Raw genomic sequence first — 25,553 nt, forward strand, 5'->3', positions numbered from 1 at the left:
TTCTCCCCCCCCACCACCAAAAAAATGTAGGTTCCAAATTCTAGGGTTGTTAGACCATCCCTAATAAAAATTTCCAACAAAATTAAGTAAGCTAAACCATACACTTAAAAAATGGAGCTCGGGGCGGGGGGGCGCAGGGCGGCAGCAGTGGGCAATGCCTGCCTGGGTGGCTCAGTGGGTTGGGAAACCAGCTCTTGGTTTCAGCCCAGGTCATCATCTAGTGGTCCTAGGGTCCAACAGGGAGTCTGCTTGAGGATTTCTCTTTCTCCTCCTCTGCCCTTTCCCCCACTTCCATGTGCACACATGCGTACTCTCTCTAAAATACTATACATGCGTACTCTCTCGAAAACAAATTTTTTAAAAAATAAATTAAAAATAAAAATTAAAAACTGGAGCTGGTACAGCTCCTAATTAAAGTTAGGGTACAGCTCTCTCTCAATCCTCCTTCCATAATTCCCATTTATGATTACAAGACAGAGAGATGATGGGTGCCTGGGTGGCTCAGATGGTTAAGTGTCTGCTTTGGCTCAGGTCATGACCTCAGGGTCCTGGGATCGAGTCCCACATTGGGCTCCCTGCTTGGAAGAGAGCCTGCTTCTCCCTCTCCCTCTGCTGCTCTCCCTGCTTTGTGGCTCTCTCTTTCTGTCAAATAAATAAGTAAAATCTTAAAAAAAAAAAAAAAAAAAGAAGAACGGGGCGCCTGGGTGGCTCAGTGGGTTAAGCCTCTGCCTTCAGTTCAGGTCATGGTCTCAGGGTCCTGGGATCCAGCCCTACATCAGGCTCTCTGAGTGGAGAGGTGCTTCACCCTTTCTCTCTGCCTGCTGCTCTGCCTACTTGTGATCTATGCCTGTCAAATAAATAAATAAAATCTTAAAAAAAAAAAAAAAAGGACAGATAAGAATATATGAATAATAAAATGAGTAAGGTTGATTTCGAAGATATACCAAACTTCAAACTCTTCACAAACGCCTACTTTTTCTCACAATCACTAGTGAAAATGGTTAGAAAAAGTGCTTGTTATTATTACGGAAGTCACAATAATTACAAAAACCATATGATATTCAGAACTCTTTTAATTTTTATTTTTATTAAAATATAATGTATTATTTGCCCCAGGAGAGGATTTTATTCATTTATATGCCAAGAGAGACACAGCCAGAGAGGGAAGACAAGCAGGGGGAGTGGAAGAGGGAGAGAAGCAGGCTCCCCGCTGAGCAAGGAGCCCCATGTGGGGCTGGATCCCAGGACCCTGGGATCATGACCTGAGCAGAAAGCAGAAACTTAATGACTGACCTAGCCAGGCACCCCAATATTCAGACCTCTATTCTGACTGTAATGCAATAAAACCATAAATTATGAAAAATAAAGTCCTTAAAATTGGTTTTAATCCCCCCCAAAAATCTTAGACCAAAAAGGAAATCACAACTATAATATCTAGACAAAAGGAAAAAAAAAAGTAAATGAGAGGTGTAATTTTGAGAAAGAGGGAAACAACTTATTATTTGTAACAGTGTCTCTCATTTTCTTAAACTACTTGTTTTTTTTTTTAACCATATTTAACTGATTTCAACAAGTATCTCAGCACCTTCTGTACAGGTATCCCTTGAGCAGCAGGGGTTAGAACTGCACAGTTCCACTTCTACACAGATGGGTTTTTTATAAATACAGTGGAGTCCTGTAGATGTATTTTCTCTGATGATTTCCTTAACATGTTCTTTCCTCTAGCTTACTTTATTGTAGGAACACAGTATGTACTACATATAACACTACATATATACTACATATATGTAGTATATATACATATACATATATATACTATATATACTACAAAATACACGTTAATCAACTGGGTTATTGGCAAGACTTACTATGTGTAGGCTCTAAGTAGTTACATTTGGGGGATCCAAAGGTATACTCAGGTTTTCAACTGTGTGGGGGGGGTCAGCAGCCCTAAACCATGTTGTTCAAGGATGAACTATAGTTCCATCACATAACAAGTCATCGAAAATATCAAATTTATACTCCACTATCCCCAACATACTATCTTCACAGGATTAAGTTAATTCCACGGTCTCTCAAAAATCATTCTCAAGTACACCTTTGGTAATAAACCTACCCTTGGTTAAAATGCCCTTTTCTCTCCAGACCTGTATCAAAAACTTAACGTTTTTTATAGGTGCATACCCCTTTGAGAGTCTGATGACAGCCACGAAAACTCTTCTCCAAAAAAAATTAATGTTTATGATTAGTTCCTTTTTTTTTAAGATTTTTATTTGACAGACAGAGATCACAAGTAGGCAGAGAAGCAGGCAGAAAGGGAGGGGGAGGCTCCCTGCTGAGCAGAGAGCCTGATGGAGGGCTTGATCCCAGGACCCCAAGATCACAGGAGCAGAAGGCAGAGGCTAACCCCCTGAGCCACCAAGGCGCCCCTATGGTTAGTTTCTATGGGTCCACAGACCCCATGAAGCTTAAGGTAGATTTGTGATTTTAAGCACTTATGTATGTAACATTCAACATTCCTCTGGTTTAAAGTCCTTGATTTACCTTCGAAGATTCACCTCCCTCCTGCCTTTTCCGTCCATATGGTGGGAACCAACACTAGCAATGGCAGGAAACAAATAAGCACTTTCCAACCTCTTGGCAACAGTAATTCACTTAAAAACGAGCAGAATTCTCAAACTAAGGCTACAGGAGCAGAATAATAGGTGAAAGACACTTTCTGCCCCAGGAACCACTGGACTTAAATGATGGGAGACTGATGCTAACAGCTTTCAAATACTCCCAAGACAAAAAGAGAGATAAAGAGACACAAATGATAAAGCCTTTTTTTTTTTTTAAGATTTTATTTATTTATTTGACAGAGAGAGATCACAAGTAGATGGAGAGGCAGGCAGAGAGAGAGAGAGAGGGAAGCAGGCTCCCTGCTGAGCAGAGAGCCCGATGAGGGACTCGATCCCAGGACCCCGAGATCACGACCCGAGCCGAAGGCAGCGGCTCAACCCACTGAGCCACCCAGGCGCCCCGATAAAGCCTTTCTTTAAGCAATGAATCCAACCATATCTGAAGCTCTTCCCCCAGATTTTCCAATAACAACAAATTCTCTTCTCTTTCTTCCACCGCTTTGGGATAGATTTCCTACCATTTTATTTTTTTTTTTTTTAAAAAGGTTTTATTTATTTATTTGACAGACAGAGATCACAGGTAGGCAGAGAGGCAGGCAGAGAGAGAGAGGGAAGCAGGCTCCCTGCTGAGCGGAGAGCCGGATACGGGGCTCGATTCCAGGACCCTGGGATCATGACCTGAGCCGAAGGCAGAGGCTTTAACCCACTGAGCCACCCAGGTGCCCTTCCTACCATTTTCAAAACAGTCCTAACATAGAGCCCATTCCTAGATCAAGATAAGAACTCCTGAAGTAAGTGAGAAATCTATATTCTGAATCCACACACATGGGTTTATAACAGTAAAGCTGATTATGGTAAATACACTGGCAATAATTAGAATCTCCTGGTCACTGGGGCGCCTGGGTGGCTCAGTGGGTTAAAGCCTCCGCCTTCGGCTCAGATCATGATCCCAGAGTCCTGGGATCGAGCCCCGCATCGGGCTCTCTGCTCAGCAGGGAGCCTGCTTACTCCTCTCTCTCTCTCTGCCCACCTCTCTGCCTACTTGTGATCTCTATCTGTCAAATAAATTTAAAAATCTTAAAAAAAAAAAAAAAGAACCTACTGGTCACAAAAAGCTTTCAGCCTAGTTTAGCAAAACAAAAACAAAAAAGAAACCCCCCAAAAAACTTAACATTATTTTTATTTAAGCCTTGTAAATTACTGAAGTGTATGAGGAAATATTACAATGAACCAGTGAAAGCAATTATCTGAAGCTACCAAGACAAGGCAACTCTCTTAGGACTGCAGAATTTCACAGATGTCCAACAGAATCTGGACTTCTAAATCTTGCTCCTAAAGTCTCACTTCATCCATGAAATCTGCTCGCACCCTCAGGGACACCCTTCCTTCTCAACCTCAGGTACTTCAAATGGGAAACTGCAGAAGCTAACTACACGTATTTTTTTTTTTTTTACCATTCCTACTTATTTTATTTTATTTTTAAAATATTTTTATTTATTTTTTTAAGTAGGCTCCACACCCCACAAGGGGCTCAAAATCATGACCTCAAAATCAAATTCACATGCTCTACCAACTGAACCAACCAGGCGCCCCTCATTCCTACTTATTTTCATCTCTTATTCTTTTTTTTAAGATTTTTTTTTTTTTTAATTTGACAGCAAGCATAAGCAGGGGGAGTGGCAGGCAGAGGGAGAGGAAGAAGCAGGTTCCCCGCTGAGCAAGGAGCCTGATGGGGGCTCAATCCCAGGACCCCAGAACCACGACCTGAGCCAAAGGCAAATGCTCAACCAACTGAACCACCAACTGAACCACGCCTTAGTCTCTTATTCTTGTCTCCACATACTGAAATGTACTTATTCACAGTGAAAAAGTCCAGGTTTTAATAAAAAGAGAACTAGAAAAAAAATCTCCTGAAGAGGACAGGTAACCAGGTAATTCCAACCTAGAGTTACTGAATTTCGCCTTTCTTTTAGAAGAAAACTCAGTTTTGTTTTCTCGCTGTGATTAATACCACAACCCCTATAGTATCCCCCTAGAGGTACAATTTCTATTTAAAGCTCCATGAAAAAGTGGATGAAAATACCCTTTTTCTGGGCACCTGGGTGGCTCAGTGGGTTAAGCCTCTGCCTTTAGCTCAGGTCGTGATCTCAGGGTCCTGGGATTGAGTCCCACGTCCCAGGCTCTCAGGGAGCCTGCTTCCCCTTCTCTCTCTCTGCCTGCCTCTCTGCCTACTTGTGATCTTTATCTGTCAAATGAATAAATAAAATCTTAAAAAGAAAAAGTACCCTTTTTCTGCCCTTGCAAAGTTTGAAAGAAAAAAAAAACAAAATCGCAGGCACTGTCTAAAGAGAACTTTACTAAATAATGAGGGAAAGTTGCACAATACAAGAAAGGAGAAATAACATAATTCACACTTTTATATGAACACATTGCTGAATCTCACCATGATGACCCTCTAATAGCAATACTCCCTGCTCTATTTCCTGCCCTTCCACCTCCTCACCAACTGACAGGAGGTCCAGCCAACTGCTCAAGTTCACGCAAGAAGAGCCATCATTCCTCCACAATTAGTAAGTCCAGTGTTAGCTCAAGGTCAGTGACCATGCTACATACTAATAATTCTCCACTAACCAAAACAAGATTAAGTTAGGAGGAGGCAAAAAAAAAAAAAATGAAGCTGAAATACCAGTGGTGTTTGCCACCGGGTGGTACGTTAGCAGGTGATTTTTTTCCTTTTAACCCTCCCCACATTTTCTATCACATCCAAGTATTATTTTGACCCACAAAAGTTTTTTCATTTTTATGCAGTCAAATCTTATCCCTTATGGATTCTGCTTTTGTTAAGTATGCTTTCCACAGGATGACCCAACACCAGGGCAACAGGAAGAAACACAGTACCAAAGGTGGACTACATAAAAATGAAAAACTTGGTACTGTACATATGCAAGTGTATGTACATGTACACACACAAACCCATAAACAAAGTCTAAACAAAAACTAGGGAAAAAATTAGAAAATATATCACACACATGGGGCAGCTGGGTGGGCTCAGTTGGTTAAGCAACTGCCTTCAGCTCAGGTCATGATCCTAGAGTCCTGGGATCGAGTCCGTGTCAGGCTTCCTGCTCAGCGGGGATTCTGCTTCTCCCTCCAACCCTCTCATGCTCCTTCTCTCTCTCAAGTAAATAAATAAAATCTTAAAAAAAAAAAAAAAAAAAAGGAAAGAAAAGAAGGGATGCCTGGGTGACTCAGTTGGTTACGTGTCTGCCTTCAACTTGGGCCATGATCCCAGGTTCAGAGGGCAGCCTGCTTCTCCCTCTCCCTCTGTTGCTCTCTCTCAGATAAATAAAATCTTAAAAAAGAAAAAGTTGTGTAAGTAAGTGAGAAAAACAATTAAATTTAAAAAAGGACTGGCAAAGGATATAAAAGCGTAGGTCAGAGAAGACAAATGCAAGCGTTCAGTAAACATCACAAAGATCTTCAGCCACAGCCATACAACCATAAAGATGGAAATCAAAATCAAAACCAGGGTTGTTTTTTTTCCACCTATGGAGCTTGCCAAAGTCAAAAAGACTGAAAAGCTCATTATTTGCCAAAGTGTGGGGAGCAGATACTGTCTCCATTGCTGTAAAATGGTAGGACCCGTCTGAAACACAATCTGGCACTCTCCAGGGCTGGATGGATAGGTCTTTGACCCATCAATTCCAATATAAAAATGCACTCTATGGCTACATTCTTACAAGAACACAAATATGTACATTTACTTAACGTATTTCTGCAACATCATAAATAGCCTAAATGACAATAAGTAATCAATAAAACAGATTGATAATTAACCAAGTAAAAGAGTACTATACCACTATCAAAAAGAGTCTTGAGGACATCAAAAGAACAGGTAACAAAAGTCAAGAGACAGGGGCGCCTGGGTGGCTCAGTGGGTTAAGCCTCTGCCTTTGGCTTAGGTCATGATCCTAGAGTCCTGGGATCGAGCCCCGCATCAGGCTCTCTGCTCAGCAGGGAGCCTGCTCCCTCTTCTCTCTCTGCCTGCCTCTCTGCCTACTTGTGATCTCTGCCAAATGAATAAATAAAATCTTTAAAAAAAAAAAAAAAGGTCAAGAGACAAACTGAACTACATCGTAATTTAAAACTTTGGCATCGAGCGTCTGGGTGGCTCAGTGGGCTGGAGCCTCTGCCTTCAGCTCAGGTCATGATCCCAGTGTCCTAGGATCAGGCCCCGCATCGGGCTCTCTGCTCGGCGGGGAGCCTGCTTCCCTGTTTATCTGTCTCTGCCTGTATCTCTGCCTACTTGTGACCTCTGTCTGTCAAATAAATAAATTTAAAAAAATCATTTTAAAAAAATAAATAAATAAAAAGAAAACTTTGGCATCAAGAGACACAATCACCACAGTGAAAAGCCAACTGAAAGAATGGGAGAAAATATTTAGAAGTCATGTATGTTTAAAAGTTAATATTCAGAATAGTGTTCCCTTCAGCAGTACATATAACAAAACTGCAACGATACAGGCATGACACACAGATTTGTAAAGCATTCCACATTTTTTTTCTCAAAGAAGACATACAGAGAGTTGGTTAACAGACACACGGAAAGATGTTCAACATCGCTCATCGTCAGGAAAATGCAAATCAAAACTACCATGATATCCCCTTATAAATGTCAGAATGGCTAAAACTGTAACAACACACAGAACAACAGATGTTGACAAGGATGGGACGAAAGAGAAATCCTCTTCCACTGTTGGTGGGAATGCAAACTGATGCAGCCACTGTGGAAAACAGTATGGAGGTTCCTCAAAAAGTTCAAAAAAGAACTACCCTATGATCCAGCAATTACACTACTAGGTATTTACCTAAAGGATACAAGAATACTGATTTGAGAGGCATCTGGGTGGCTCAGCTGGTTAAACGTGAGGCCCTTAATCTCAGCTCAGGTCTTGATCTCAGGGTCATGAATTCAAGCCCTGTGCTGGACTCCACACTGAGTATGGAGCCTACTTAAAACACACACACACAGGGCGCCTGGGTGGCTCAGTGGGTTAAGCCACTGCCTTCGGCTCAGGTCATGATCCCAGATCCTGGGTTCAAGCCCCAATTATTTAATGAGTATAGAATATCAGTTTTAGAAGTTGGTAAAGCTTTAGAAACTCATGACACAACAATGTGTATATATTTAACACTACGGAACTGCACCCTTTTTTACAAGATTTATCTATTTATTTGGGGGGGGCAAGAAGAGGGAGAGAGAATCTCAAGCAGACTCCCTGCTAAGCGTGGAGACTGACCTAACTCTGGGCTCAAACTCATCATGACCCTGAGAACATGACCCAAACGAAAATCAACAGTCAGACGCTCCACTGAGAAGGCCCCTGAACTGCACATTCAATGTAAAGTTTATATATTTTACTACAACTTTTTTAAGAGAGCAATGTGGATACATGGATAGATAGTCAACATTAATCACAGAATATTGGTGGTGGGTATACAGGTATTCTCTGTAAAACTTTCAACTTAGCTGCATTTTTTTTTACTTTTTTTTTTAAGATTTTATTTATTTGACAGAGAGAGAGAGAGAGAGAGAGAGCGAGTGCGCACAAGCAAAGGGAGTGTCAGGCAGAGAGGGAGAAGCAGGCCCCTGCTCAAGAGCCAGATGCAGGACTCGATACCAGGATCCTGGAATCATGACCTGAGCTGAGCACAGACACTTAACTGACTGAGCCAGCCAGGGCCCCTTAGCTGCGTTTTAAATTTTTCATAATAAAATACCGTGAGGACAAAGAACAATAATACAGCACTCTTTGAGCTGATATGTGAAAACAGTCACACACTATTAAGTGAAATATCCCAGTTGCAGAATTATATATAGTAGTTTAACTGCTTAAACTGAGCAGGTGTCCCACCACCAGGTGTCGACCCAGGTGTCCTGCCATCTGATTTAATCACTGTACATTTGCAATACGTTTTAACATCTACTAATATGTTACACCTTTTTTAATGTTACACTTCTCTTTTTAAAAATAGTCTTAGGAAAAAAAATTAAAAATAAAAATAAAAATAAAAATATTCTTAGGGGATTCCTGGGTGGCTCAGTCAGTTAAGCGTCTGCCTTCAGCTCAGGTCATGATCCCAGAGTCCTGGGATGAGCCCCACATCGGGCTCCCTGCTCAGTGGGAAGCCTGCTTCTCCCTCCTGCTTGTGTTCCCTCTCTCCCTGTGTCCCTGTCAAATAAATAAATAAAATCTTTATAAATAAATTTATAAGATTACTTGATAATAACTGAAAATTTTCTCATATTGATTCTTTCCATCCAGATATAAATTGGCTCTCTTCAATTCTTCAAGCCTTTCCTTCATCCTTTTCAAGGATCTTACAGTTTTCTTCACCTAGATCCTGCACATTTCTCATTCGACTTATTTTTTTAACATTTTATTTATTTAATTTATTTATTTGACACACAGATCACAAGTAGGCAGAGAGAGAGGGGGAAGCAGGCTCCCTGCTGAGCAGAGAGCCCGATGCGGGACTTGATCTCAGGACCCTGACATCATGACCTGAGCAGAAGGCAGAGGCTTAACCCACTGAGCCACCCAGGCACCCCTCATTCAACTTATTTCTAAATACTTTATATTTTTCATTATATTCTGTTAAATACTGGTACACAGGAACTCTACTGAAAAACTTGTGGGGGCGCCTGGGTGGCTCAGTCTGCGAAGCAACTGCTTTTGGTTCAGGTAATGATACCAGAGTCCTGGGATCGAGCCCCACACTGGGGTCCTTGCTCACAGGGAGTCTGCTTCTCCCTCTGCCTCTCCCCTTACTCTTCCTTGTGCTCTCACTCTTTCTGAGACAAATAAATGAAAAAGTCTTGGGACGCCTGGGTGGCTCAGTTGGTTGGACGACTGCCTTCGGCTCAGGTCATGATCCTGGAGTCCCGGGATGGAGTCCCGGGATAGAGTCCTGCATCAGGCTCCCAGCTCCACGGGGAGTCTGCTTCTCTCTCTGACCTTCTCCTAGCTCATGCTCTCTCTCACTGTCTCTCTCTCAAATAAATAAATAAAATCTTTTAAAAAAAATAAATAAATAAATCCATTTTTTAAGAAATAAATAAATAAATAAAATAAATGAAAAAGTCTTAAAAAAAAAATATATAGCACCACCTATATATAAAGGGGCCCAGAAATAAAATCTTTAGGCAGCTGGGACAAGTACCCACTCTGCATATTGTTTCTAATCTTTGACCTAATGAATTAATAACTCCCTAATAACAAAAGAACTCTGCATTCTTAGAATAAACTGGTTAATCATGGTGTGGTGTTCTACTATATTGTTATATTTAAAATTTACATATATATATATATATACTTAGTAAGCCTGTTTTCCTTTTCTGTCCTATTTTTAAGCAAGTTTTTTGTATGAGTTACCTAGTATCACTTTTGTTACACACATGGTAGGTGTTCAATAGTAAAAGTAAAACTACTATCCTGTCAGAAAGGAAGACAGACAGAAATTCAACAATCACTGTAGCTGCCACAACACAACAGAAGAATCACTACAGGGGCGCCTGGGTGGCTCAGTGGGTTAAGCCTCTGCCTTCGGCTCAGGTCATGATCTCAGGGTCCTGGGATCGAGCCCCACATCGGGCTCACTGCTCAGCGGGGAGCCTGCTTCCCTTCCTCTCTCTCTGCCTGCCTCTCTGCCCACTTGTGATTTTTGTCTGTCAAATAAATAAATAAAATCTTAAAAAAAAAAAAAAAAAAAAGAATCACTACAGAAACACAGCAGTGAACAAACCAAGAAGCTGCTATATTCTCAATAATGGTTGTGTTAAAATTTAAAACTAAGGGGTCCCTGGGTGGTTCAGTCAGTTAAGCATCTGTCTTTGACTCAGGTCATGATCCCAGGGTCCTGGGACTGAGTCCACACCCAGCTCCTGCTCAGTGGGGAACCTGCTTCTCCCTCAAGCTGCAGCTCGCCCCACTTGTACGTGCACAGGTGATCTCTTTCTCTCTCTCTCCCTGACAAATTAATAAAATCTTAAAAAAAAAAAAAAAACTTAAAATTAAAATGCCATCATCTTCCTAAACCCCTTAAAGGACTCATAAATTTTTCGAGGAAGCCCTGGACACCACATGCCACAGGGAGAAAGGCTGACGCCCTATGTAAATAATCTTCGACAGGCCAGTGCCAATCCAGAATCATTCCAGATCTTGAGTTATCTAGCATCTAGGCAGGACATTCAACTTGAGAGGAGTTAGAGTAAATAGCGACAGGAAGGAAGACCTACCAAGAAACCCAGAGAACACAGTGTGGTCCTAGTCATGACACATTACCTCCATGACTTGAACTTCTACAGCTCTCCTCATCACTGTCCTCCAGCCACACCTGCCTCTTCACCATTACTAGACCAAGGCCAGCACATTGTTGCCTCAGTCTTTATGCTGATTGCTCGCTCAGAATACAACTCTTTCCCTGAATAACTGCAAAGCTTGATCCTTCCACCTCCATCATAGGTTTGGTCAAAAGTCAACTTCTCAGAGAGGGCTTCCTTGAATACCCAATTAAAATTGCAAACCACTCCAGTCCCAGCCCAGCATTCTCCAGCCCCGGCGCTTTCCTCTTCCCCTTAGCACTTATCAGTAACATAATACATATACAATTTATGTATTTACTATGTTGCCTGTCTTCTATTCCACCCACATATTGTAAAGTTTCAACGCTGACATGGATTTTTTTTTTCCTGATTTGTTCACTCCTACATCACAGAACGGTACCTGACATATGGTTAAGTCCTAAATAAATATTTAAATTAAATGTTCCATATACTGAATCTCCAAAGATTTGACAGTGAGATATAGTATTTGCAAACTGATCCTAACCTAGGCCAACCTAAGATAATCTCCAAAGAACTGATCCTTCCATGAGCTTACAAATCTAAAGACCTGACATTTTAAAATTAACAATATTTAGGGGCACCTGGGTGGCTCAGTCGGTTAAGCGTCTACTTTCAGCTCAGGTCATGATCCCACAGTCCTGGGTCCTGGGCCCCACATCAGGCTCCCTGCTCAGAGGGGAGTCCGCTTCTCCCTCTCCTTTGCCCCTCCCCATCTTCACTCTCTCTCTCTCAAATAAATACATAAAATCTTAGGGAAAAAAAAAGGACAATATTTATAATGATACTGTCATCCTTGGTCTCTGCCTCAATCTCTCACCCTACAAGGAGAAACAAGAAAAGGTTTCAGAAGAAAGTCTTCTGGCCACCCCACCCCAGAGTATGTCAGTTCGGTGCCTTCCTTCACTTCACAGCAGCCATTATCTTCATCTCCATTTTGTCTACTTCAGGGAAAATTTAAAAAACAAAACAAAACTAGAGTTAAGAGGGGAGCTGGTAAAGGAAGAAAGGGGTCACAATAAAAGAATACAGTTAATGGGTGCCTGGGTAGCTCAGTTGGTTGAGTATCTGCCTACAGCTCAGGTCATATTGCCAGGGTCCTGGGATCCAGCATCACTGTGGGCTCCTTGCTCAGCAGAGGTTGCTTCTCCCTCTCTCTCTACCCCTCCCCGCTGCTCCTGTGTGCGAGCAAGCTCTCTAATAAATGCGAGCTCCCTAATAAATAAATAAAATATTTTTTAAAAAACTAAAAAAAAAAAAGAAAAAGGGTGCCTGCGTGGCTCAGTCAATTGAGCATCTGCCTACGACTCAGGTCATGTAGTCCCAGGGTCCTGGGATGGAGCCCCACATCGGGCTCCCTGCCCGTAGGGAAGCCTGCATCTTCCCCCCTCCCAGTGTTCCCTCTCTCGCTGTGTCTCTCTCTGTCAAATAAATAAAATCTTAAAAACAAACAAACCCAACACTGAATTTTACAGAAGAAAACTGCAGGCTGATATATGTGTTTAATCACTTATATTTTAAGCTTTTCTAGCCATGTCAGGCAATATTATTTAATCTGAACTTCCCAGCTATCTTATAACTGCCAAGAAGCCATAGTATCCAGTATGTGGCAAAACTGGTGATCCCATACATTCCTAGGAGCAATCAATAAAAATTGGCACAATCCTTAAAAAAAAAAAAAAAAAAGTCAAAGAGCAGATTATAACCAACCACATTTCTAATCTCCCCAAAGGAAATATTCCAAAAATAGGGATGCATCCCAATTCCAGGTAAGATGGGGTAAATATATTCCAGCCTGTCACTCCCACTGGAATGTAGCTATAAAACTTGAGCAGAATGAAAGGAGCAGCTGAGGACTCTGCAAAGAAAATGGCTTCTTCTCATGCTCACATGGAGCGTGCACCAAAATACAGCACGTCGTCAGTCATAAAATACACCTTAAAAATTTAAAAGAACAGAAATCATGCTACATCTGTCCTTGGGCCACAATTAAACTAGAAATCAATAACAGAAAGATAGCTAAAGATACGCCTGGCTGGCACAGTAAGTAAAGCATGCAACTCTTCATCTTGGGGTTGTAAATTCAAGCCCCATGTTGAGTCTAGACCTCACTTAAAAAATAAAAAATAAAAAATAAATAAAAAATAAATAAATAAAAATAAATAAATAAAAAATAAGTTAAAAAAATAAGAAAATAAAACCTAAAAAAAAAAACCACACACACAGACACACAAACACAGCTATCAAGAAAAAAAGACAGTTGGGGCGCCTGGGTGGCTCAGTGGGTTAAGCCTCTGCCTTCGTCTCAGGTCATGATCCCAGGGTCCTGGGATCGAGCCCCACATCGGGCTCTCTGCTCAGCAGGGAACCTGCTTCCTCCTCTCTCTCTGCCTGTCTCGCTGCCTACCTATGATCTCTATCTGTCAAATAAATAAATAAAAATCTTAAAAAAAAAAAAAAAGACAGCTAGAGAGTCTCTAAAATACATGGAGATTAAACAACATATATTTTTTAAAGATTTTATTTATTTATTTGAGAGAGAGAGAGAGAGAGAATGAGAGAGAGAGAGAGCGTGAGAGGAGACAGGTCAGCAGGAGAAACAGACTTCCTGACGAGCATTGAGCCCAATGTGGGACTCAATCCCGGGACTCCAGGATCACAACCTGAGCGGAAGGCAGTCAGTCGCTTAACCAACTGAGCCACCCCGGCGCCCCTAAACAACATAATTTTAAACAATACGTAGGTTAAAGAAGAAATCTAAGAAGAAATCTTAAAATATTATGAACTAAATGAAAATGAAAATACAAGTAATCAAAATTTCAAAATGCAGGAAAAGCAGCACTTAGAAATTTACAGCACTGGGGCGCCTGGGTGGCTCAGTGTGTTAAGCCTCTGCCTTTGGCTCAGGTCATGATCTCAGGGTCCTGGGATCGAGTCCCGCATCGGGCTCTCTGCTCGGCGGGAAGCCTGCTTCCTCCTCTTTCTCTGCCTGCCTCTCTGCCTACTTGTGATCTCTCTCTCTGTCAAATAAATAAATAAAATCTTTAAAAAAAAAAAAAAAGAGAGAGACAAGAAGGGGTGCCTGGGTGGCTCAGTGGGTTAAAGCCTCTGCCTTCGGCTCAGGTCATGATCCCAGGATCCTGGGATCAAGCCCCACATTGGGCTCTCTGCTCAGCGGGAAGCCTGCTTCCTCTTCTCTCTCTCTGCCTGCCTCTCTGCCTACTTGTGATCTCTATCTGTCAAATAAATAAATAAAATCTTTAAAAAAAGAGAGAGACAAGAAGTAATAAAAATGAGAGCAATAATCTATGAAACTTAAAACAGGAAATCATAGAGAAAATCAGTAAAACCAAAAGCTGGTCCTCTGAAAAAATCAATAAATCAATAAACCTAAGGCTAAGAAAAGAAGACACAAATTATTAGTATCGTAAATGAAAGAGAGGACATCATTACAGATCCAATGAACACTGAAAGTATAATAAAAGAACGTAATGAACAACTCAATGCCCACAAATTTGATAACCTAGATCATGAAATGGACCTATTCCCTGAAAGGCATAATCTGTCAAAACACAGCAAGAGGAAAAAGACAATCTGAATAGGCCTGTATCTTTTAAAGAAATAGAATAGGGGCGCCTGGGTGGCTCAATAGGTTAAGTGTCTCCCTTCAGCTGAGGTCATGATCCCAGGGTCCTGGGACAGAGCCCCACGTTGGGCTCCCTGCTCAGCAGGAGCCTGCTTCTCTCTCTCCTCTATGCTCATGCTCTCTTCTCACTATCTCTGTCTCTCTCTCTCTCTCAAATAAACAAGTAAAATCCTAAAGAATGAATGAATGAATGACCTTCCAAAACAGAAAACACCAGGCAATTCGAGAGAGAGAGAGGAAGGGTAGAGGGAGAGCAAGAATCTTAAGCAGACTCTGTACTCAACGCTGAGCTGTACACGGGGCTCAATCTCACAACACTGAGATGTCAAGACCTGAGCCGAAACCAAGAGTCAGAACATAACTAACTGTGCCATCCAGACACCCCACCAAACATTTAAGGCAGAAATTACACCAATTCTCTACAATCCTTTCCAGAAGACAGAAGCAGGAGTACTTCCTAACTCATTCTGAGGCCAGCAATACTCTAATACCAAAACCAGAACCAAAAAAAAAGCTAAAGATCAATATATCATAAACACAGATGCAAAAACTCCTTAACAAAATATTAACAAATCATGGGTGCCTGGGTAGCTCAGTGGGTTAAAGCCTCTGCCTTCGGCTCAGGTCATGATCCCAGGGTCCTGGGATCGAGCACTGCATCAGGCTCTCTGTGAAACAGGGAGCCTGCTTCCATTCTTCTCTCTCTCTGTCTGCCTCTCTGCCTACTTGTGATCTCTGTCTGTCAAATAAATAAATAAAATCTTAAAAAAAAAAAATTAACAAATCAGGGGCTCCTGGGTGGCTCAGTGGGTTAAAGCCTCTGCCTTTGGCTCAGGTCATGATCCCAGAGTCCTGGGATCGAGCCCCGCATCGAGCTCTCTGCTCAGCAGGGAGCCTGCTTTCTCCTCTCTCTCTGCCTGCCTCTCTGCCTACTTGTGATCTCTGTCTGTCAAATAAATAAATCAAATCTTGGGGCACCTGGGTGGCTCAGTGGGTTAAGGCCTCTGCCTTCGGCTCAGGTCATGATCTCAGGGTCCTGGGACCGAGCCCTGCATCGGGCTCTCTGCTCAGCGGGGAGCCTGCTTCCCTCTCTGTCTCTGCCTGCTGCTCTGCCTACTTGTGATTTCTCTCTCTCAAATAAAAAATAAATAAAATCTAAAAAAAAAAATTAAAAAAATAAAATCTTAAAAAAAAAAATTAACAAATCAAATACAACAAAGTGAATGGTAGCAGACAGCCTGGAGAGGACCAGACTTCAAAATACCACCAACTGGCAATGAGTTTAGCAAATATTTATCTCCACTGTCTCTCAATCTGAACTCAACAAAGCCTAACACGTGGATACAGGCATCAATGTAGATGGCTCCATTAGGATGGAGTTTCCTAATGCTCAGCAACAAAGTAAGAATTTCCCCCATTTTCTTTCTTTCATTTTTAATTTTCCTTCTTCTCTCATACCTCAAACCCCAAGTAATTCTGTGGCAACAACAGCCACAGAGTTAAGTAGGTGCCTAAAACTCTGAAAGGAGGAAACCTTCCCCTTCTTACCGGAGTAACTGTTATGGTACCAAGAGAATGAGACAAACCCCATTGCTCTTTTAACCTCTCATCTCCTGCTGCTTGGCCCAAAGGGGACACAGCTGCAGGAAAAACAGAGTGGAATAAAGAAAATTTCCGGCCAAAGATGAGAAACCGGAGTCCCAAGGAATCAAACAAAAGAACTCAAAAGAGTGACCCCTTAAAGTTGTGAACGAACTCCTTAACTAACACCTGAGTTACAGGTGCGTGGACTGGATACTGAAACAGCATAGACAGACTCAGAGAACAGAACTATAGGATAGAATAGGGTCAGCAAAACTTTTCTATGAAGGGCCAAACAATAAATATTTTAGGTTCTGTAGTCCCAACACTCTATGTCACAACTGTGACCACTAAAGTATGAAAGCAGCCACAAAAAACACAACAAGTGGGCATGGCTGTGTTCCAATAAAATCTTACTTATAAATAGGCAGTGAACTGGATCTGGCCCACAGGCCATAGTTTCACAACCCACCACCCAAATCCCAAATGCTATGATGGTTCACACAAAGGACAAATCCAAATAGCAGTTAAAAGTCTTTGAAGACTTAACTGACATTAAAACAACCCACAGAAGGCTGGCGAAAACTTGAAGCCTAAACACAATTCAGTCAACTGTTCGCTAAAACAAAACTATTAACATTCTCCATAAAATTTAAACAAGACACAGAGTATTAATTACAATCTAAATTTACTTGGTATTGGGGCATCTGGGTGGCTCAGCGGGTTAAGCTTCTGCCTTCAGCTCAGATCATAATCTCAGGGTCCTGGGATCAAGCCCCACATTGGGCTCTCTGCTCAGCGGGGAGCCTGCTTCCCCCTCTCTCTCTGCCTGCCTCTCTGCCTACTTGTGATCTCTCTCTGTCAAATAAATAGATAAAATCTTTAAAAATAAATAAATAAATAAATTTACTTGGTATATAGCAAGACCCAGAAAAATCTCAACTTCTTTGGGAAAGAAAATCAAAAGATAGAAACAAAAAGATAATGCTGATGAGGGAAATGTTTCAAAGACTTAAAAGCAGTTATTATAAAAATGCTCCAAGTAAAGGTAAAACACTCTTGAAGGAAGAGGAAGATACAAAGTAGAATATAAAGAAGAACCAAATGGAAATTTTAAAACTGAAAAACAACCAAAACAAACAAAAAAACACCTCACTGAATGAATCAACAGCAGAAGAGGAAGTGAACATGAAAACAGAAAAACAGAAATTAATTAATGATTGGGGGGAGGGACAAAACCTTTACTCAAAATTTAAATTTTTGTACGTCACAGATCAAGAAAGTAAAAGAAGGGGTGCCTGGGTGGCTCAGTGGGTTAAGCCTCTGCCTTCTGCTCGGGTCATGATCCCAGGGTCCTGGGATTGAGCCCCACATTGGGCTCTCTGCTCTGCAGGGAGCCTGCTTCCTCCTCTCTCTCTCTCTGCCTGCCTCTCTGCCTACTTGTGATCTCTGTCTGTCAAATAAATAAATAAAATCTTAAAAAAAAAAGAGAGAGACTTCTATGCAATATATACAAAGAACTCTTATGAAGCAACAAATGACAAATATCCCAATTAAAAAACGGGCAAAGGAAAAAAAAATTGGCAAAGGATATGCATAGACATTTCTCCAAAGAAGATAGACAGTGGTCAGTAAACAGATGAAAGGATGATGTAAAAAGCACCTTTCAAAAAAGCACATGAGAGGGGCGCCTGGGTGGCTCAGTGAGTTAAAGCCGCTGCCTTCGGCTCAGGTCATGATCCCAGGGTCCTGGGATCGAGTCCCGCATCGGGCTCTCTGCTTGGCAGGGAGCCTGCTTCCCTCTCTCTCTCTCTCTGCCTGCCTCTCTGCCTACTTGTGATCTCTCTCTGTCAAATAAATAAATAAAATCTTAAAAAAAAAAAAAAAAAAGCACATGAGAGCGGCGCCTGGGTGGCTCAGTGGGTTAAAGCCTCTGCCTTCGGCTCAGGTCATGATCCCAGGGTCCTGGGATCGAGCCCCGCATCGGGCTCTCTGCTCAGCGGGGAGCCTGCTTCCTTCTCTCTCTCTCTCTCTGCCTGCCTCTCTGCTTACTTGTAATCTCTGTCTGTCAAATAAATAAATAAAATCTTTAAAAAAATAAAAAAAATAAAAAGCACATGAGAGGCATGTGGGTGGCTCAGTGGGTTAAAGCCTCTGCCTTCAGGTCAGGTCATGATCCCAGGGTCCTGGGACTGAGACCCCCATCAGGCTCTGTGCTCAGCAGGGAGCCTGCTTCCTCCTCTCTCTCTCTCTGCCTGCCTCTCGGCCTACTTGTGATCTGTCAAATAAATAAATGAAATCTTAAAAAAAAAAAAACAAAAACCACACACACACATAAATAATATCATTTATTCATTAGGAAAATACAAATCGAAACCACAATGAGATACCAGTTCACATCCACTAGAATGGCTATGATTATTAAAAGAAAAAAAAAAGAGGAAAACTACAAGGGCTGGCAAGGATGTGAAGATATTAGAATCCTCAAATACTGCTGGTAACAATGTAAACAAATAGATGGCAAACAGTTTGGCAAACAGTTTGGAGACTCCCCAAAAGTTAAACATAGAGCTAACAACCTAACAATTCCACTCCTAGATATGTAACAAAAAGAATTTAAAAACCAAAAAGAAAAAACTAAAAAGAAGTATTTTGGTTATTTTTCCAATTTTGCTCCCTCTGCACAAAGTCCCCTCTTCTGCTGGCACTGTCTAGCACACTGCAGCGCAGGAGTGTTGTCTCCAGCAACCACACGTAGCAGGGAAATGTGGGCTGGAACAGGGTTAGCACTGCTGGTACAAAAAGTTGTACATGAAAATGTTCACAGCAGCATTATTCACAATAGCCAAACAGTGGCAACAACCCAAATGGCCATCAACTAATGAACAGATAAAAGGGGGTATATCCATATGATGAAATATTGTTCAGCCATAAAAAGGACACATGCTACAGTACAGATGAACTTTGAAAACATTATCTTCCATGAAAGAAGTCAGACACAAAAGGCCACAAATTTATTGTTATCATTCATTCAGAAGAATCTAATAGAGGCAAATACTCAGATATAGAAAGTAGATTAGTCATTACCAGAGGCTGAGATGAGAGAATGGAAAGTGACTGCTAATAATAACAAAAATAACAGGTAAGTATCAATGAGGTTGGAAACAGAAAAATAAAGAAAAAACAAAAGCTGTTCTTTCAATAGATCTATAAAACTGATAAACCTCTAATAAAAGGAACAACGAAAAAAAGACAAGACACAAATTACCGGTATCAGGAATAGAGAGGGGTATCACTACAGACTCCACAAGCAGTAAAGGAATACTACAAAAAGACTCTACAGACATTCAACTTAAATGAATGGGGTAATTGGTCAAACTCCTAAAACCTACTCAAGAGGACAGAGATAATCTTAATAGTCCTATTAACTATATGAGAAATTGAATTCATAGTTACAAAGCTTCTGTAAAGAAGTCTCTAGACCCAGAAATTTTCACTGGTGAGGACTAGCAAGTATTTACAGAAGAAATAACACCAGTTCTACAAACTATCGATTCTCACTATTCACAACAGTTATGTTCCATAAAGTCACTGTAAACACTTTAGCAAATACTGAACCACTGCTCCTGGAGGAAATAGAGTTAGGTTCCTGAAAGACTGCTCACATTTTTGTCAACAATCAGTACAACTTTGATTTTATGTGCTTCTCTTTGAAGATATTTTATTTAATACATGTTAATAATGCATTAACAATGAACTCATGGCCAACAGCACTGTAAAACTCATGCCTAAATAAAGCTTATCTAACACAGGCAATTTTCTCCATTAGGAACATCACAGCTTCTTGCCCTTTTTTTTTAAAAAACAGCTTTCTTCAACTTAAGGATACTAGATAGTGGGGTGCCTGGGTGGCTCAGTGGATTAAGCCTCTGCCTTTGGCTCAGTTCAATGTCTCAGGGTCCTGGGATCAAGCCCCACATTGGGCTCTCTGCTCGGAGGGGAGCCTGCTTCTCCCTCTCTCTCTGCCTGCCTCTCTGCCTCCTTGTGATCTCTCTCTCGGTGTCAAGTAAATAAATAAAACCTTTTAAAAAAAAAAATAAATAAATACCAGATAGTACTTCAGCACTACACTTGGGGGCCATTTTAAACAGTGAGAGCGCCAACAAAAATGCAAAAGCCAAGGCACTACATAGGCCACAAAAAGGACACATTTTCACTATGAGAGGTAAAACAAGAAAGCAAAGCAGAGACCTCAGGTGGGAATACCCACATCAGGTGAGTCAAATTTTTTGCCACACCGTCCACGTCCATGGATGACCACAAAAATGTCATGAGTACTGTTTCCAGTGTTAGGTATAAACTTTAGGGGGTGTCTGGGTGGCTTAGTCTGTTAAGCTTCTGACTTTTTGACTACAGCTCAGATCATGACCTTAGGGTCGTGAAATCAAGCCCTACATCAGAACCTACTTAAGACTCGCTCTCCCTCTCCATCTGTCTCCCTCCCTACCAGGCTGCTCACATTCCCTAAAAATAAAAAATAAGGAGCACCTGGGTGGCTCAGTCAGTTAAGTGTTTGACTTTGGTTCAGATCATTATCCCAGGGGTTCTGGGATCGAGCTCTGCATCAGGCTCCCTGCTCAGCTGGGAGCCTGCTTCTCCCTCTTGCTCTCCCACTTCTCCCTCTCCTGCTCCCCGTTTCAGTGCTCTCACTCTCTCTTTCTCTCAAACAAATAAAATACAATCTTTTTTAAAATAATAAAAATAGGGGTACCTGGGTGGCTTAGTGGGTTAAAGCCTCTGCCTTTGGCTCAGATCATGATCCCAGGGTCCTGGGGTCGCTCCCACATGGGGCTCTCTCTGCTCGGCAGGAAGCCTGCTTCCTCCTCTCTCTCTCTGCCTGCCTCTCTGCCTATTTATCTCTCTGTCAAATAAATAAATTTTAAAAAAGAAGAAGAAAAAACAAAAGAGTAAATTTTAGCATTAGGTGAATCCACAAATACTGATCTAGGAATGATGATAAAAAGAATAGGGGAGGAAGACTTCTCAACTGATTTTTATGAGACCAGGATTATCCCAATATTAAAACCCAGACGCAGATGATACAAGAAACTACAGATTAATATCCCTCATGAACAGAACTGTAAATGTCCTCAAAGAAATATTAGCAAATCCAGCTATTATATAAATTATATATAAAAAGCATAATACACCACGACCACCAGGTGAATTATTTTTTCCCCAAGGATTGCAAAGCCAATTCAAAATTTGATAATCAGGGGCGCCTGGGTAGCTCAGTGGGTTAAGCCGCTGCCTTCGGCTCGGGTCATGATCCCAGGTCCTGGGTTCAGGCCCCACATCGGGCTTTCTGCTCGGCAGGGAGCCTGCTTCCTCCTCTCTCTCTCTGCCTGCCTCTCTGCCTACTTGTGATTTCTCTCTGTCAAATAAATAAATAAATCTTTAAAAAAAAATTTTTTTTTGAAAATCAATGTCATCCACCATAGTAACAGTCTAAAACTTTAAAGCAAATGATTTTGGCAACTGAGTCAGAAAAAGCATCAGACAAAATTCAACATCCAGTCATAACAAAAACTCTTAGTAAACTAAAGATAAAAGGGAGCTTCCTGAACCTGACAATAAGTGTTTACAAAAAACCTATAGCTAGGGGGCGCCTGGGTGGCTCAGTGGGTTAGGCCGCTGCCTTCGGCTCAGGTCATGATCCCAGGTCCTGGGTTCGAGCCCCACATCGGGCTTTCTGCTCAGCAGGGAGCCTGCTTCCTCCTCTCTCTCTGCCTGCCTCTCTGCCTACTTGTGATTTCTCTCTGTCAAATAAATAAATAAAATCTTTAAAAAAAAAAAAAAAAACCTATAGCTAGTACACTTAACAATCGAAGACAGAATGCTTTCCCCTGTAATTAGAAGAAAAAAAAATGTATCTGCAAATCATATCCAGCAAAGGATTTGTACCCAGAATACATACAGAATTCTCAAGTACCATCAGCAGAACAATAAACAACCCACTTAAACAGTGGGCAGAAGACTTAAACAGACACTTCACCAAAGATGATACAGATTTGGAAAATAAGCACGTGGAAAGATGTTCGAGAGTGACATGGCGCACAGTAGGCAGTGAGGACACAGCACCCTTGTTTCTTCCTCGTTCACGACTCCCTTTTTACGGTAGCAGCTGCCCTGGCCGCAGTTCTGTCTCCGACATGCAGCTCTTTGTCTGCACCCAGGAACTACACACCCTCAGGGTGACTGGGCAGGAGACAGTCGCCCAGACCAAGGCTCATGTAGCCTCGGGGGAGGGCACTGTTCCCACAAGATCAAGTACTGTTCCTGGCAGGCATGCCTTGAGACCATGAGGCTACCCTGGGTCAGTGTGGAGTAGAGGCTCTGACCACCCTGGAAGTAACTGGTTGCACGCTTGGAGGTGAAGTCCATGGTTCCCTGGCCCGTGCGGGGAAAAGGGCAGACTCCCAAGGTGGCCAAACAAGAGAAAAAGAAGAAGACAGGCCGAGCCAAGTGGCGGATGCAACACAACTGGCGCTTTGTCAACACCTGCCCATCTTTGGCAAGAAAAAGGGTCCCAATGCCAACTCTTAAGTTGTCCCTTGTAATCCTGGCTTTCCCCAATAAAGATACTTAGTTCAGTTTAAAAAAAAAAAAGAAAAGAAAAAAAAAGACGCTCTGGTGCGCCTGGGTGGCTCCATCGTTCATCGGCTGCCTTCAGCTCAAGTCATGAGCCCGCTTCTCCCTCTCCCACTCCCCCTGCTTGTGTACCCTCTCTCACTGTGTCTCTCTTTTTTAAATAAAAAATAAAATTTAAAAAAAAGGAGGGGGGCGCCTGGGTGGCGCTCTGGTTGGGCCTCTGCCTTCGGCTCGGGTCGTGGTCTCGGGGTCCTGGGATCGAGCCCCGCGTTGGGCTCTCTGCTCGGCGGTGAGCCTGCTTCCCCCTCTCTCTCTGCCTGCCTCTCTGCCTACTTGTGCTCTCTCTCTCTTTCTGTCAAGTAAATGAATAAAATCTTTAAAAAAAAAAAAAAAGGATGCTCAACAACATAAGCTATAGGGAAATCAAAATCACTATGATTTACCATTACACATTTATCAGGATGGCTGAAACAGGGTGCCAGGGTGGCTCAGTGGGTTAAGTGTCTGCCTTTGTCTCTCAGCGTCCTGGGATCATTTTCGGCATCAGGCTCCCTGCTGGAGGTAAGGGGGTCTAAGGTCTGTTTCTCCCTCTCTCAGTGCCCCTCTTCCTGCTCATGTTCTCTTTCTCTCTCTCTCAAATAAAATCTCTTAAAAGGGGCGCCTGGGTGGCTCAGTGGGTTAAGCTGCTGCCTTTGGCTCAGGTCATCATCTCAGGGTACTTGAACCGAGCCCCACATCAGGCTCTTTGCTCAGCGGGGAGCCTGCTCCTCTCTCTCTCTGCCTGCCTCTCTGCCTACTTGTGATCTTTCTCTTTTATATAAGTAAATAAAATCTTAAAAAAAAATCTCTTAAAAAAAAAGGCTAAAATTAAAAAATTAAAATTAAAAAATGCTGGGTGGCTCAGTGGGTTAAGCCTCTGCCTTCGGCTCAGGTCATGATCCCAGGGTCCTGGGATCGAGCCCCACATCGGGCTCTCTGCTCAGCAGGGAGCTTGCTTCCCCCTCTCCCTCTGCCTGCCTCTCTGCCTACTTGTGATCTCTGTCAAATAAATAAATAAGATCTTTAAAAAAAAAAAAAAGCTGACGGTACCAAGCGCTGATGAGGGTGAAAAACAACTACATTTCAAACAGACTGCTGGTGAGAATGCAGCCACTCTGAAAGCTTCCCAGTTTCTTACAAAGCTGGACATACACTTACCAATTATGCACAATCCCACTTCTGGATATTTACCCTGGAAAAATGAAAACTTAATGTTCAAAGGAGAATCTGCCCACAAATATTTACTGCAACTCCATTCTTATTTGCCAAAAGCACAAACCATTCCTCAACAGTGAATGGGCTAAACCATTATACATTAGCACAATGAAATACCACTCAGCAATAAAAAGGAATGAACTATTAATACACAAAACAACACAGATGAACCTCAAAGGTATTAGAGTGAATTAAACAAACCAGTCTCAAATGGTCATATGCTAAATGATAGCATTTATATAATATTCTCAGAAAGACAAAACTAGTGATGAAGAACATATCATTGGTAGCCAAGGGTCAGGGGCAAGTGGAGGGTAATTACAGCAGAACAGCAAGAGAAGAGTTTCCTGGCTTGTACCTTACTATAGTGGTGGTGGTTACATATGCTAAATTCACACAACTGTGTAACAAAAAGCTTAATTTTTTACCACATGGGAATTTTTTTTTTTTAAGATTTTATTTATTTATTTGACAGCAATCACAAGCAGGCAGAGAGGCAGGCAGAGAGAGAGGGAAGCAGGCTCCCCACCGAGCAGAGAGCCCGATGAGGGGCTCAATTCCAGGACGCTGGGATCACAACCGGGCAGAAGGCAGAGGCTTTAACCCACTGAGCCACCCAGGCGCCCCATGCATGGGAATTTTTAAAATAAACTTCTAAATGAAAATAATGGAGTGAGGTACCAGGGCTGTGCGTAAGTAGAAAATAAAAAGATAGTCACTACAGCATTAGTGGCCATTTTAAGTTTCTCATTTTAATACTGTTGAGCATTTACGACATAACCACATAATGGAATATTCTTCAGCCATAAAAAAGGGTTACTATTAGCAACACCACAAAATGACACATAGAAGTATTTTTTTTAAAATTTTTTTTAATTTATTTGACAGACAGAGATCACAAGTAGGCAGAGAGGCAGGCAGAGAGAGAGGGGAGGAAGCAGGCTCCCTGCTGAGCAGAGAGCCCGATGCGGGGCTCGATCCCAGGACTCTGGGATCATGACCTGAGCCGAAGGCAGAGGCTTTAACACACTGAGCCACCCAGGCGCCCCCATAGAAGTATTTTTTAACATGAAAAACCAGAATAGAAACTGAGAGACTAATTACAACCACGCAGAAGAAAACGTATCAAAGACTAGAAGAAGGGGCACCTGGGTGGCTCAGTGGGTTAAAGCCTCTGCCTTCTGCCCGGGTCATGGTCCAGGTCCTGGGATAGACCTCGCATCAGGCTGTCTGCTGAGCAGGGAGCCTGCTTCCCTTCCTCTCTCTCTGCCTGCCTCTCTGCCTGCTTGTGATCTCTGTCTGTCAAATAAATAATAAATAAAATCTTAAAAAAAAAAAAAAAAAAAAGACTAGAAGGAAATATCCCAAAACGTTTACATTGTGTCAAACAGTAAAG

At 42.0% G+C, this 25,553-nt stretch overlaps 1 protein-coding gene and 1 pseudogene across 4 annotated transcripts in view; one reads left to right on the forward strand and one right to left on the reverse strand.

Moving 5' to 3' along the window:
• Positions 1-25,553, reverse strand: part of ASXL2 (ASXL transcriptional regulator 2) — a 145,090-nt gene that overhangs the window by 103,190 nt on the left and 16,347 nt on the right. The gene's annotated exons all lie outside the window — the stretch shown is intronic.
• Positions 22,408-22,907, forward strand: LOC125108460 (FAU ubiquitin-like and ribosomal protein S30; annotated as a pseudogene).

The sequence above is a fragment of the Lutra lutra genome, chromosome 9 (genome assembly GCF_902655055.1).
Source record: "Lutra lutra chromosome 9, mLutLut1.2, whole genome shotgun sequence".
In the NCBI taxonomy this organism is placed as follows: domain Eukaryota; kingdom Metazoa; phylum Chordata; class Mammalia; order Carnivora; family Mustelidae; genus Lutra; species Lutra lutra.